The sequence below is a fragment of the Phyllobates terribilis genome, unplaced genomic scaffold, assembly GCF_046119375.1.
Source record: "Phyllobates terribilis strain yellow unplaced genomic scaffold, ASM4611937v1 Scaffold_69__1_contigs__length_7402412, whole genome shotgun sequence".
Lineage (NCBI taxonomy): Eukaryota > Metazoa > Chordata > Amphibia > Anura > Dendrobatidae > Phyllobates > Phyllobates terribilis.
Genome location: NW_027362829.1, coordinates 2,067,501 through 2,080,393, shown reverse-complemented (window position 1 = coordinate 2,080,393; position 12,893 = coordinate 2,067,501).

The following is a 12,893-nucleotide window of genomic DNA, read 5'->3' as shown; positions in this document are numbered from 1 at the left end:
CGCTTCCGCTGGCGTGACTTTCCTGGGGCAACCGTCTCTCAACTCATCTCTGCATGGCTGTTGGAGGCAGTCTCTCGAGCCTTGGATAGGGGGGTCCAGGCCTCGTCTGTCGGCGGGCGACGTCGGGTTCCGCGAACTCACTCAGCACCGCAATCAGGTTCCTAGTCTCCTCAGCAGGCACAGCACTCAGGTAACATCCGCGAGATATCCGAGCTCTTTTACCGGTGCCCGGCTGTTGCACCTCACAGGCCTCTGGCTTAGGCCTCTCACGCGGGGTTTCTCAGGATGCAGGGAACACGTCTGCTCCTTTCTGCTGCTTGGCGCCAAAGACCCCTCAGGTTTGGCGCGCTGGCCTCTTATTTTCCGGAACTCCTTCCTGGAAGTCACCTGATCAGGTCCAGCGTCTGAACTTGCTCTCCCTGCAACTTCCCTTGCATATCTTGGTTCCGATTGACTGCATCTGGCCAGTAGATGGCAGTCTCTTTCCATCCTTGAAACATCATGTAGAAGTTCTTTTACAAGCTCTCTTGACTGGGCTACATTCCTCCCTCCTTTTTGCTCGCCAGTCCTCGGGCGAGTGGGCTTCTCGCAGAACTGATGCCTCCTTCCAGGCAGTGCAAGCTCAGACAGGAGTTGGGCACACTCCTGCGTTTTCTGTTGGATTTGAGACCAGATGAACTCTTCCTGAGCATACCGGTTAGGAGGGATTCCGGCATTAGCCCGCTCAGTTCTGCGGAGCTCTTCTTGCGGAGGTGACTCAGGGAGATCCGAGGAATCAACCACTGGGGATTGCAAATCATTTCCCGACTCATTTGGAATTCCACTCGGGGTTGGCATCAACGGTTCTGATGGGCCCAACTGCATTGTGGCCCATCCTTCTTCATCCCCTAAGGTTCCTGCATGTGGCACTTCTGCCAATACGTCTGGGGGCCCAACTCCGTTACAGACTTCTGCTTCAGAGGAGCAAGGTCGCAGCATATTACGGTGCAACACCCTGGGTGTCGCGGCGTTATCCCCTTGGGGCCTAACCTCGTAGACTGGGTTGTCTGGGTGAACTTTCTTCACCACCCGATATGGTATCGCCTCCCAACGATGGTCCAGTTTACTTCCAAATCGTTTAGCCCTCACCAGCACTCGGTCTCCTGGCTGAAGTGATCCACCTGTCGTCGGGGGCCGAACTGCATGCTCTACTTCCTGAAACTTCTGAGCAACCAGTCTTCTTACTGTATGGAGCCGACGCCGGTGTTCTCGAATCCAGGTACTAGGGCTACCGCCTGGGCCGGGCTCTTCTGAGTCTAGCTCCAGTTGTGTGATTTCTCGGCCACTTCTTCCAAACAGCAACATGTAAGGGGTATAGCCGGTGGTCGCATGAACTCGATTATTATACACCCACACCAGCTCGGACACATATTCGGGCCACTTCATCTTTTTGTCCGCTTCCAGCGTTCGCAACATTTGCAACAGGGTTCGGTTAAAGCGCTCGCATGCGCCGTTCCCTTGCGGGTGGTAGGGCGTTGTTCGGGAACGGTCGATTCCATAGATGCGGTACAACTCATCTGTCACTCGCCCTTGGAAGCTGGCCCCCTGGTCAGAATGTATTCGCTTCGGGCACCCATAAATCTGGATGAAATCTTGACAGATGGCCTTAGCTGCGGCTTCTGCCGTCTGGTCTTTAGTAGGCGTCACTACTGCGAAATTGGTGAAGTGATCAGTCATGACCAAACAGTGTCCATAACCATTGTATGAAGTTCCTATCATCAAGTAGTCAATCATCAAGACCTCCAAGGGGGCAGAAGTTCGGATGGTCTGAATGGGAGCTCTTTGTTCAGGGGGCTTATTCAACTCACACTGGCGACATGCTCGGCAGACTCCCTCGACTTCTTGCTGCAGTTGAGGCCAATACACCAGCCGTTGCAACCACCGAAAGGTCTTTTCTACTCCGAAGTGAGCACCTCTTCTATGAGCTTCTTGGGCTAGCTGTGTTACTAGCGCTCCTGGAACTACCACCTGCCAGGTAACATCAAACTCTCGAGGCAGCTGGATTCTTCGGCATAGCAAGCCGTCCTTCAGGAGAAGCCTCTCCCACTGACCTAGGATTTGTAGGGTAGTTGGAAGTGAAGCAGCTCTGGTTTCCTGGTCGGGTCTTTGATTAAGGGCGACCCATTCCCTCAATTTTGCTAACTCCGGATCGGATTGCTGCAGATGTATCCATTCGTCTCTTGAACAGCCCAGAATCTGAGTGGGCTTCGGCTCCTCTCTGGTCTCTTGGGCAGCGACGAACTGGCTGAAATCCGGAATCTCGTCGCCTTCGAGCTCATCTCTGTCCTCTTTCGGCCCCGCCTGAGTGACCCGGGACAGGGCATCGGCATGGGTGTTCAGAGCCTTGGACCGATAGGCAATCTTATACTGGTATTTGGACATCCTTGCGACCCACCGCTGTCCTAACGCGCCCAGTTTGGCGTTCTCCAAGTGGGCCAAAGGGATGTTATCTGTCCGCACTTGCACTTCTGACCCTGACAAGTACTCAGCAAATTTCTCGGTCATGGCCCACACCTGTGCTAGTAGCTCCAGCTTAAACGAACTGTAGTTCTCCGGATTCTTCTCCGTATCTCGGAGTGACCTGCTGGCATACGCTCTTTTCCTCCTTGTACTTGAGCCAGCACTGCTCCCAGTCCATGCAAGCTTCCATCGGTGTACAACACGAAAGGCTGCGAAAAGTCGGTGTAGGCCAAGATTGGGGCATCTGTTAGTGCCATTTTCAATGCTCGGAATGCCTCTTCTTGTCGTGGGCCCCACTGGATGGGCTGTCGCTTGGCTCCCCCAGCTGTTCCTCTCAGCAATTCATTGAGCGGGATCGCAATCTTAGCGAAGTCTTTAATGAATCTGCGGTAGTATCAAGCAAGCCCCAGGAAAGCCCTCAGTTCCCTTAGGTTGGCGGGCGTGGGCCACTTCTGCATGGCAGCTACTTTCTCTGCAGTGGGGTGTACTCCTGCACTGGACACAGTGTGCCCCAGATACTCAATTTCTCGTTTGAAGAGACGACACTTTCGAGGCTTAATTTTCAGGCGGTGTCTCTGAAGCCATTCTAACACTTGTTCCAATCGGCGGAGATGATCTTCAAACGTAGCGGAATAGATAATTATATCGTCCAGATATATTAAAGTGGCTTCAAAGTTGAGGTCCCCCAAGCATCTCTCCATCAGCCGTTGGAAGGTCCCTGGCGCATTTGTTAGTCCGAACGGCATCCGATTGAACTCAAACAGGCCCATAGGGAGAACAAAAGCGGTCTTCGGATGATGCTTCTCAGCTACTGGGACCTGCCAATAGCCACTGGCCAGGTCGAGGGAAGAGAAGAATTTGGCGCATCCTAGTGCCGATAGAGACTCTTCGATTCGGGGACGTGGATAGGAGTCCCGGACTGTACAGGCATTCAGCTTTCGATAGTCCACGCAAAATCTCAGGGTACCATCCTTCTTTCGGACCAGCACGATCAGAGCTGCCCAGGGGCTCTGACTTTCATGGATCACACCGTTCTGCAACATGTGGGCCAACAGCTCTTTCACCTCCTGGTACATTTGATGCGGGATCTGCCGATATCTCTCTCGCATGGGAGCAGTATTTCCGGTGGGTATTTCGTGCTGAATGTCCCGAGTGCACCCGAAATCATCTTCATGCTGTGCAAACACTCCCTGATATCGCTGTAGAAGTTGTTCGATCTGCCTTACTTGTCCAGCAGAAAGCTCAGTCAGATTAGCCTCCATTTCTTCCAGAAGGTGGCGTCCAGCCAACGGTTCTCTTCCATTCTCCTGGCTGTTGAGGGACACCTCCAGGGTCCATGGTTTTCCTTCCACAGGTGCCAGCCTTATAGCGTCCGCTCTAGTAAGGGCCTCTGGCATTATGTACACTCGTGCCACCTCTTGTCGGGGCAACAACTGTAAACTGGTGCCACCTAAATTGATGCAGCGCACGGGTACTCGGCCGTGCCGCACGGTGGCCAGGTTTCGAGCAATCAGGAGTCCAGAGGGCGCTTCTTCTCCTTCCATCGGTTCAGTTTGAATGTCCATGCCCTCTAAGGACACATGTGCCAGCACCGGCAACGTGAGAACAGTCTGTCCCACCGGCAGTGTCATTGTGGCTTCGGGCGGTATCGATACCTTGCCAAGGTACTGAGAGGTAGCGGGCAATTTTTGAATCTGGCTGACCCGCACGAGGTGTTGGAACACTCTCTTGCTAGCTGGGTCTCGAGTGGCGCGGGTCCAGTTGTTTTTGCTACAGCCCTCAGCCAAGAACTGTCCGACTTCTTTCAGCACATTCATGCCCAGGGTTACAATGGGCCCATCGCCTCCGGGCCCTGTGGTTAGTACGATCCCTTTTCGACCGAGGTCCTTTCCACATGTCCGCATGGACATCCATACTACTCCCGCTACTGGGATAGGTAGTTGATTGGCCGCCACCAATTTGACAGTGGGTTCCCGGCAGTAACGAGTGACTTCAGACTTCAGGAAAGTGACTTTGGAAATACGTCTCAGGCATAGTGGTCACTTGAGACCCTGTGTCCATCAAACAGCGGATCCGCTGCCCATTGAATTCAGCCCAGATGATGGGCCTCTCGGAGACAATGTCTTCAGAGCTCCTTCTTCTACTCTCTGAAGCACGAGACCCCACGGTATGCTCCACAACCATGGGGCATTTTAGTTTAACGGCTGTCCCCTCCTCCTCCTTTCTCGGTTGGGATAGTCTTTGGAGATATGCCCCCTACCTTCGCAAATCCAGCACTCCGGCCCTCTTTCTGCCGATAGGTCGTGTACATGCCGTGCTGGGGCCGGGTAGGAACGTCTCTCTCGTTCTGGTCTCCGTCCGCGTTGAGCAGTACGGTCCGTCGGCAAGGGGGCAGTAGGGGGCTTTCTAATAGCATTCAGCTCACCCCGAATGTCTCGAATTTCCTGACGTATTTCCCGTACCCAATCAGGCTCTTGGTTGGTGAATCCAGGAGCAATTGCCTCTTGACTTCTAACTGTGGCTTTGAGAACAGGAACTTCTCTCTCCAGCACTCTAGCTTCAGCCCCTACCAGTCCTCGGTTCCCATCTCGAGCTTTCTTAGTGATATGGGCCGTCTCTTCCTGCAACGCATTAACATACTGATTTACTGTCTCATTTTCCCCTTGGACCCGCTGGAACAACCGTAAGCGCAAGTGTTCCAAATCTGTAGTGTCACCGTACATGTCCTCTAAAATTTTATCACTTTATCCACGGTGTCACGGTCCCCAGGTGGGCGGTACATCACAATCTGTCGGGCCTCTCCATCAAGGGTTAGGAGGGCCAGCTCCGCCTGGGCTAGGGGATCAAGGGGGTACATCCGTAGCATACTTCTCAGTCTTTCTACCCAGTCCCACAGTGACATGCCATCCCCTGAAAACTTGGGAAGATGGCTGAGCATAGCCCCCAGGGGTATATGGGTCCGACCGGACCCAGCCACAGACTGATCCCCCATCTCTGCGTCTGAATGTTGCATCATGCCGACTACGCCAAATGTAATGCAGGTGCGGGAATGCAACGCACAGAGACACAAGGCGAGAACAGTCTGAGATGAAAATAAACAATTTTATGCAACAGGTATTCTGAACAAGGGATTAGTAACAAGGGTAATGAACAGTAATTCAATATATCATCAAAGGCAAAATCTCTCAAAATAAGACGCAGTCTCTCAAAGTAAGGTGAAGCCTCTCAAAGTAAGGTGAAGTCTCTTAAGTAAGCTGCAGTCTCTTTAGTATGGTGAAGTCTCTTAAGTAAGGTGAAGTCTCTTAAGTAAGGCGAAGTCTCTTAAGTAGGGTGATGCCCTCAGTCATGGGAGACACCACGTAAGTTCTTTAACTGTACATTTGGCCCTAGCGGGGGTCATCGGTTATTCACGCTAGGCCGTGAGTCTCTTCCGCATAAATTCAATTAGATCACATTGTGTTCCTTTAGTCCCAACTGTTCCCCTCCCAACCTGATTATCTAAACCCAATTGGCCCCGATACTGCGGGTGAACAGTGGAAGTGACGGCCCTGTTCACGTATGCAGCTCCTCCGCTTCCGCTGGCGTGACTTTCCTGGGGCAACCGTCTCTCAACTCCTCTCTGCTTGGCTGTTGGAGGCAGTCTCTCGAGCCTTGGATAGGGGGGTCCAGGCCTCGTCTGTCGGCGGGCGACGTCGGGTTCCGCGAACTCACTCAGCACCGCAATTAGGTTCCTATTCTCCTCAGCAGGCACAGCACTCAGGTAACATCCGCGAGATATCCGGAGCTCTTTTACCGGTGCCCGGCTGTGGCACCTCACAGGCCTCTGGCTTAGGCCTGTCACGTGGGGTTTCTCAGGACGCAGGGAACACATCTGATCCTTTCTGCTGCTTGGCGCCAAAGACCCCTCAGGTTTGGCGCACCGGCCTCTTATTTTCCGGAACTCCTTCCTGGAAGTCACCTGATCAGGTCCAGCATCTGAACTTGCTCTCCCTGCAACTTCCCTTGCATATCTTCGTTCAGCTTGACTGCGTCTGGCCAGTAGATGGCAGCCTTTTTCCATCCTTGAAACATCATGTAGAAGTTCTTTTACAAGCTCTCTTGACTGGGCTACAATCACTCATCACTCATGTCACCTGCACTTTAAAAACATCTCCAGAACCCCACATTTTCTCACCTTTGATACTGCAAAAACTCTTACTGTCGCTCTTATTCGCTCTCGTCTGGACTACTGCAACTCTCTTCTAATCGGTCTCCCTCTATACAAACTCTCTCCTCTCCAATCCATTCTGAATGCAGCAGCCAGGGTCGTATTTCTATCAGGCCGCTTCACCAACGCCTCTAACCAGTGCCAGTCATTGCACTGGTTACCCATTCACCACAGAATACAATACAAACTCATCTCTCTCACCCATAAAGCCCTCCACAGTTCTGCACCACCCTATATCTCATCCCTCATTTCTGTCTATCACCCCTCCCGTGCCCTCCGTTCTGCAACTGATCTAAAACTAACATCCTCCTAAATCCCAACCTCGCAGGGGGTGGGGATTTTACCACCTACCTCCACCCTTTCTGGGATAAATTCCATACTGGAAATATTTTTCCAAATGCACAATATACATCTCTACATTATCTGCTAGAGGAGGTAGGCATAGTGGACCTATGGAGAATACGGCACCCTGATGTCAGATCGAAGTCGATCGCAGCATTGCTGTGGCAAGGGGAGGTGATCGCAATACTCACCTCCTCTTCCGGCCTCCAGCGCTGTCTGCCGCGGCTTCCCGGGTGTTGCCATGATGACCCGATGTCGTCATGACAACATCCGGGTCACCAGACAGCAGGAAGATTGTTTGGTCATGCGCAGTGCATGACCGAACAATCTTCTCACTGTGCAGCGCTGACTGCCTGCATGGCTCAGGGATGGTGCTCCATCCCTATGCTATGCAGGCGATCAGAATAAAAAAAGTGAAAGTCCCAGAGTGGGACAAAGTAAAAAAGTGTAAAACCTCTCAGAAAGTGAAAAAATTTGTTTTTAAAAATTGTAAAAATATTTAAAACAAGATTAAAAAAATAATCCACCAAAAATAAAAATATAATGTACCCATCAATAAATATTATTATGAAAAAAAAACCAAAACAATAAAAGTACACATATTTGGTATCGCCGCGTCCGGAACGACCTGACCTATAAAACTGTCCCACTAGTTAACCCCTTCATTGAACACGGGAAAAAAAAAAAAACGAAGCAAAAAACAATGCTTTATCATCATACCGCCAAACAAAAAATGGAATAACACGCGATCAAAAAGATGAATATAAATAAAAATGGTACCGCTGAAAATGTAATCTTGTCCCGCAAAAAACAAGCCACCATACAGCTCCATAATCCGAGAATTCAAAAAGTTATATCTCTCAGAATAAAGCGATGCAAAAAAATATTTTTTTCTATAAAATGTCTTTTATTGTGTAAAAGCGCCAAAACATAGAAAAACGATATAAATGTGGTACCACTGTAAACGTACTGACCCCAAGAATAAAGCTACCTAATCAATTTTACCACACGCGGAGTAGAATAAAAAAAAATAAATAAATAAATTCCTGAATTGTAGGTTTTTGTTTATTCTGCCTCCCAAAAGCTGGAATAGAAAGCGATCAAAATATGTCACGTGCCTGAAAATGGCACCAATAAGAACGTCAACTTGATGACGATATGGCAACTAGTGTTGAACACAAGTGCTCGCTACTTGAGTTTGCATCGGGTACTCGGGTATGCATTGAGTATCGCGAGTGCTCAAGTCTCCGCCCCATATGCTTCGCGGCCAAAATAATCTCGCGGGGATTGCCTGCCATGCTCGAGCGATCCCCGCATGTTTTTTTGGGGGTGTCTAATAACCGTGAAACATGCGGGAGGGGACTCGAGCATTTCACTTGAGCACCTGTGATACATGGTGCATACCTGAGTACCCGATGCAAGCTCAAGTAGCGAGCACGTGCACTCAAGAATAATGACAACTTATTCAATATGATGACCTAATGTCATCAAATTTTGTGTCATACCTCTGGGTTCAAAATGTACACTATACCCCTTGATAACATCCTTGAAGGGTGTAGTTTCCAAAATGGGGTCACTTGTGGGGGGTTTCAACTATTTAGGCACATCAGGGGGTCTTCAAACGCGACATGGCATCCGCTATCGATTCCAGCCAATTTTGCGTTCAAAGAGTCACACAGTGCTCCTTCCCTTCTGAACTCTGCCGTGCGCCCAAACACTGTATTTTCCCGACATATGGGGTATTGGCGTACTCAGGAGAAATTGCACAAAAGTTTTTGGGGTCCATTTTCTCCTCTTACCCTTGTGAAAATAAAAAAATTGGGGCTAAAACATCATTGTTGTGGAAAAAGTTTGATTTTTTTATATGTTCAAGGTGCTCACCACACATATAGATAAGTTCCCTGAGGGGTCTAGTTTCCAAAATTGTGTCACTTGTGGGGGGTTTCTACTGTTTAGGCACATCAGGGGCACATCCGCTAATTATTCAAGCAAATTTTACAATCAAAAAGTCAAATGGTGCTCCTTTCCTTCCGAACCCTGCCGCGCGCCCAAACAGTGGTTTTCCCCCACATATGGGGTATCTGCTAACTCAAGAGAAATTGCACAACAAACTGAATAGTGCAATTTCTTCTGTTACCCTTATGAAAATGCAAAAGTGGGGGCTGAAAAACATTTTTTGTGGAAAAAATGTGAAAATTTTATTTTTACGGCTTAATGTTATAAACTTCTGTTAAGCACCTGGTGGTTCAAGGTGCTCACCACACATCTAGATAAGTTCCCTGAGGGGTATAGTTTCCAAAATGGGGTCACATGTAGGGGGTTTCCACTGTTTAGGCACATCAGTGGCTCCCCAAATGCAATATGGCGTCCGCTAATTATTCTAGCAAATTTTACATTTAAAAAGTCAAATGGCGCTCCTTCCCTTCCGTACCCTGCCGTGGTTTTCCCCCACATATGGGGTATCTGCTTACTCAGGAGAAATTGATCAACAAATTTTGGGGTCTATTTTTTCCTGTTACCCCTGCAAAAATAAAAAAAATTGGGTCTAAAATAACATTTTTGTGAAAAAAGTTAAATGTTAATTTTTTTCTTCCACATTCCAAAATTTCCTGTGAAGCACCTGAAGGGTTAATAAAGTTCTTGAATGTGGTTTTGAGCACCTTGAGGGGTGCAGTTTTTAGAATGGTGTCACTTTTGGGTATTTTCTGTCATAAAGACCCCTCAAAGTGACTTTAAATATGATGTGGTCCCTAAAAAAATGGTTTTCTAAATTTTGTTGGAAAAATTAGAAATCGCTGGTCAACTTTTAACCCTTATAGCTCCCTAGTAAAAAAAAATGTGGTTCCAAAATTGTGCTGATGTAAAGTAGACATGTGGGAAATGTTATTTATTAACTATTTTCTGTGACATATCTCTCTGATTTAAGGGCATAAAAATTCAAATTTTGAAAATTGCTAAATTTCAACATTTTTGCCAAATTTCCATTTTTTTCACAAATAAACGCAAGTGATATCGAAGAAATTTTACCACAATCATGAAGTACAATATGTCACGAAAAACAGTCTCAGAATCAGGGAGATCCGTTGAAGCGTTCCAGAGTAATTACCTCATAAAGTGACAGTGGTCAGAATTGTAAAAATTGGCCTGGTCATTAATGTGCAAACCACCTTGGGTTGTAAAGGGGTTAATGACTCATCCTGGTCCTCATCTTGTAGTAATGTCTCATCCTGGTCCTCATCTTGTAGTAATTCACCATCCTGGTCCTCATCTTGTAGTAACGCCCCATCCTGGTCCGTAACTTGTAGTAATGCACCATCCTGGTCCTCATCTTGTAGTAATGCCCCATCCAGGTCCCCATCTTGTCGTAATGTCCCCCATTCAGGTCCCCAACTTGTCGTAATGAACCCCATCCAGGTCCCCATCTTGTCGTAATGTCCCCCATCTAGGTCCCCATCTTGTTATAATGTCCCCATCTTGTAGGAATGTCCCCCATCCATGTTCCCACATTGTAGAAATGTTCCTATCCAGGTCCCCACATTGTAGGAATGTTCCTATCCAGGTCCCCACATTGTAGATATGTCCCAATCCAGTTCCCCATATTGTAGATATGTCCCCATCCAGGTCCCCACATTGTAGGAATGTCCCTATCCAGGTCCCCAGATTGTAGATATGTCCCCATCCAGGTCCCCATATTGCAGGAATGTCCCCATTCAGGTCCCACATTGTAGGAATATCCCCATCCAGGTCCCACATTGTAGGAATGTTCCTATCCAGGTCCCCATATTGTAGGAATGTCCCCATTCAGGTCCCACATTGTAGGAATGTCCCCATCCAGGTCCCACATTGTAGGAATGTTCCTATCCAGGTCCCCATATTGTAGGAATGTCCCCATTCAGGTCCCACATTGTAGGAATGTCCCCATCCAGGTCCCACATTGTAGGAATGTTCCTATCCAGGTTCCCATATTGTAGGAATGTCCCCATTCAGGTCCCTATATTGTAGGAATGTCCGCTGTTCCATTCTTCACATACATATATAAGAAAAAAAAAAGTCTCTTCTCACCTGTCCTCCGTTCCCTCGGTGTCCTTTCTGCATATGCGGGTGCAGGCACCATAGACCCCTTGACGATCGCGGCCTGGTCCAGGAGCTTCCGGCAGCTGCGCTTTAGTTCAGTGTATTGCTGCGCAGAGACCAATGCCTGCCACCGGCCTATCAGAGGCCAGCAGCTGACATCTGCCCATGTTAGTGATGTCATGCACCGCTGCGCTGGGACGCGGATGTCCGCTGCTGGCCTCTGATAGGCCGGTGGCTGGCATTGGTATTGTATCATGCAGAGAGCCGGTCTCTGCGCAGCAATACACTGAACTAAAGTGCAGCTGTCGGCAGCTCCTGGACCGGGCCGCAATCGGGGTCTATGGTGCACACAGGCCGCATGAACCAGTCTGAAGGGCCACATGCGACCCGCGTGTTTGAGACCCCTGGTTTAGGATGAGTCTGTCTCTCATACTTTGCTGACCTCACCCCTCCTTGGATAAACCCCCTTTCCACTGCCCCCTTTACTTTTTCCCTGCCCCTCTTCAGGGACGCCTGGAGCTGGTGCTCACACACTATCATACAGGTCACCACTCAATAAAGGTAATATGAAGCAATTAAAGTAGTGAAAGAGGTTAAAACATAACCTTTAATGAATACGTAGGTAAAAAAGATATAAAACGTCACTAGGACCTAAAATCCAGTTAATGCCTGCCAATGGTAGTGAAACAAAGCTACCTATCATAAATATGTACTCGTTATAAACAGGAATTTATATGGCATGAACACCAAATGTATCCAACCTGTATATTTAACAAGACAGTGGCAAGAAAAATGATAGAGCTGTCAATAACACATCTCAATAAGCGTGCAACATATCCGACGACCAGTCCTCACACTGTACTCACACAGTGGGTCCTCACACTGTATGCAGGAGGCTGTGTGGGTCCTCACACTATATGCAGGAGGCTGTGTGGGGACTGATACTGTATATAGGAGGCTATGTGAGGGCTCATACTCATATAGGAGGTTGTGTGAGGGCTCACATTGTATATAGGAGGCTATGTGGGGCTCACACTGTATAGTATATGGAAGGCTTTGTGGGGCTGTAAAAAGGAGACTATGTGGTGGCTCCTGTTCAGCAGCCACAGAATATTCATCTGACCACTGGACCACGGTTCTACAAATTGCTCGTCTCTATATACCAGTCATACTGTATATTCTCCTATATATATTGTACTGTATGTGGTATACTATGTATACTATGTGCACGGACATCAGATGAAGCACTCAAGATAATTAGTGACTGCTACATCATATACTATTATGTGGAGTTGAAGTTTACAATGATGATTTGATTGATCAAGTATGTTTGAAAACATATACAAAATAATAATTCATAGGTATCTATCTAGCAGACCTGGGCTTATGTGTGACCACCTTTACTCTGCTGACATAGGCGGATTATAATGAGGGCAATCCGGGCGAGCGCCCGGGACCCCGAGCCGGCACGGGGCCCACGGCTCCAGGCGGGGTGTCTAATGCCGGATTGCCCTCGTTATATGTGCGGGCCGCCGCGGCACATAGCGGTAGCAGTGGCGGGAAGGGGGGGGCCCGGACCGCTCCCCCAGCAGCGGCCGCCGCTACTTCTTCATCGGCCGGGCCAGCACTGCAGCAGTTAACTTCCCTGTGCTGGCCCGGCCGCGTCACTGCTAGTAGACATGGCCCTGTGCGCGGCTGTGTCTCCTAGCTGTGACGTCACGCAGTGCGCCCCAGCCTGCAGTGCTGCACCGGAGAAGAGAGAGAGCAGGCA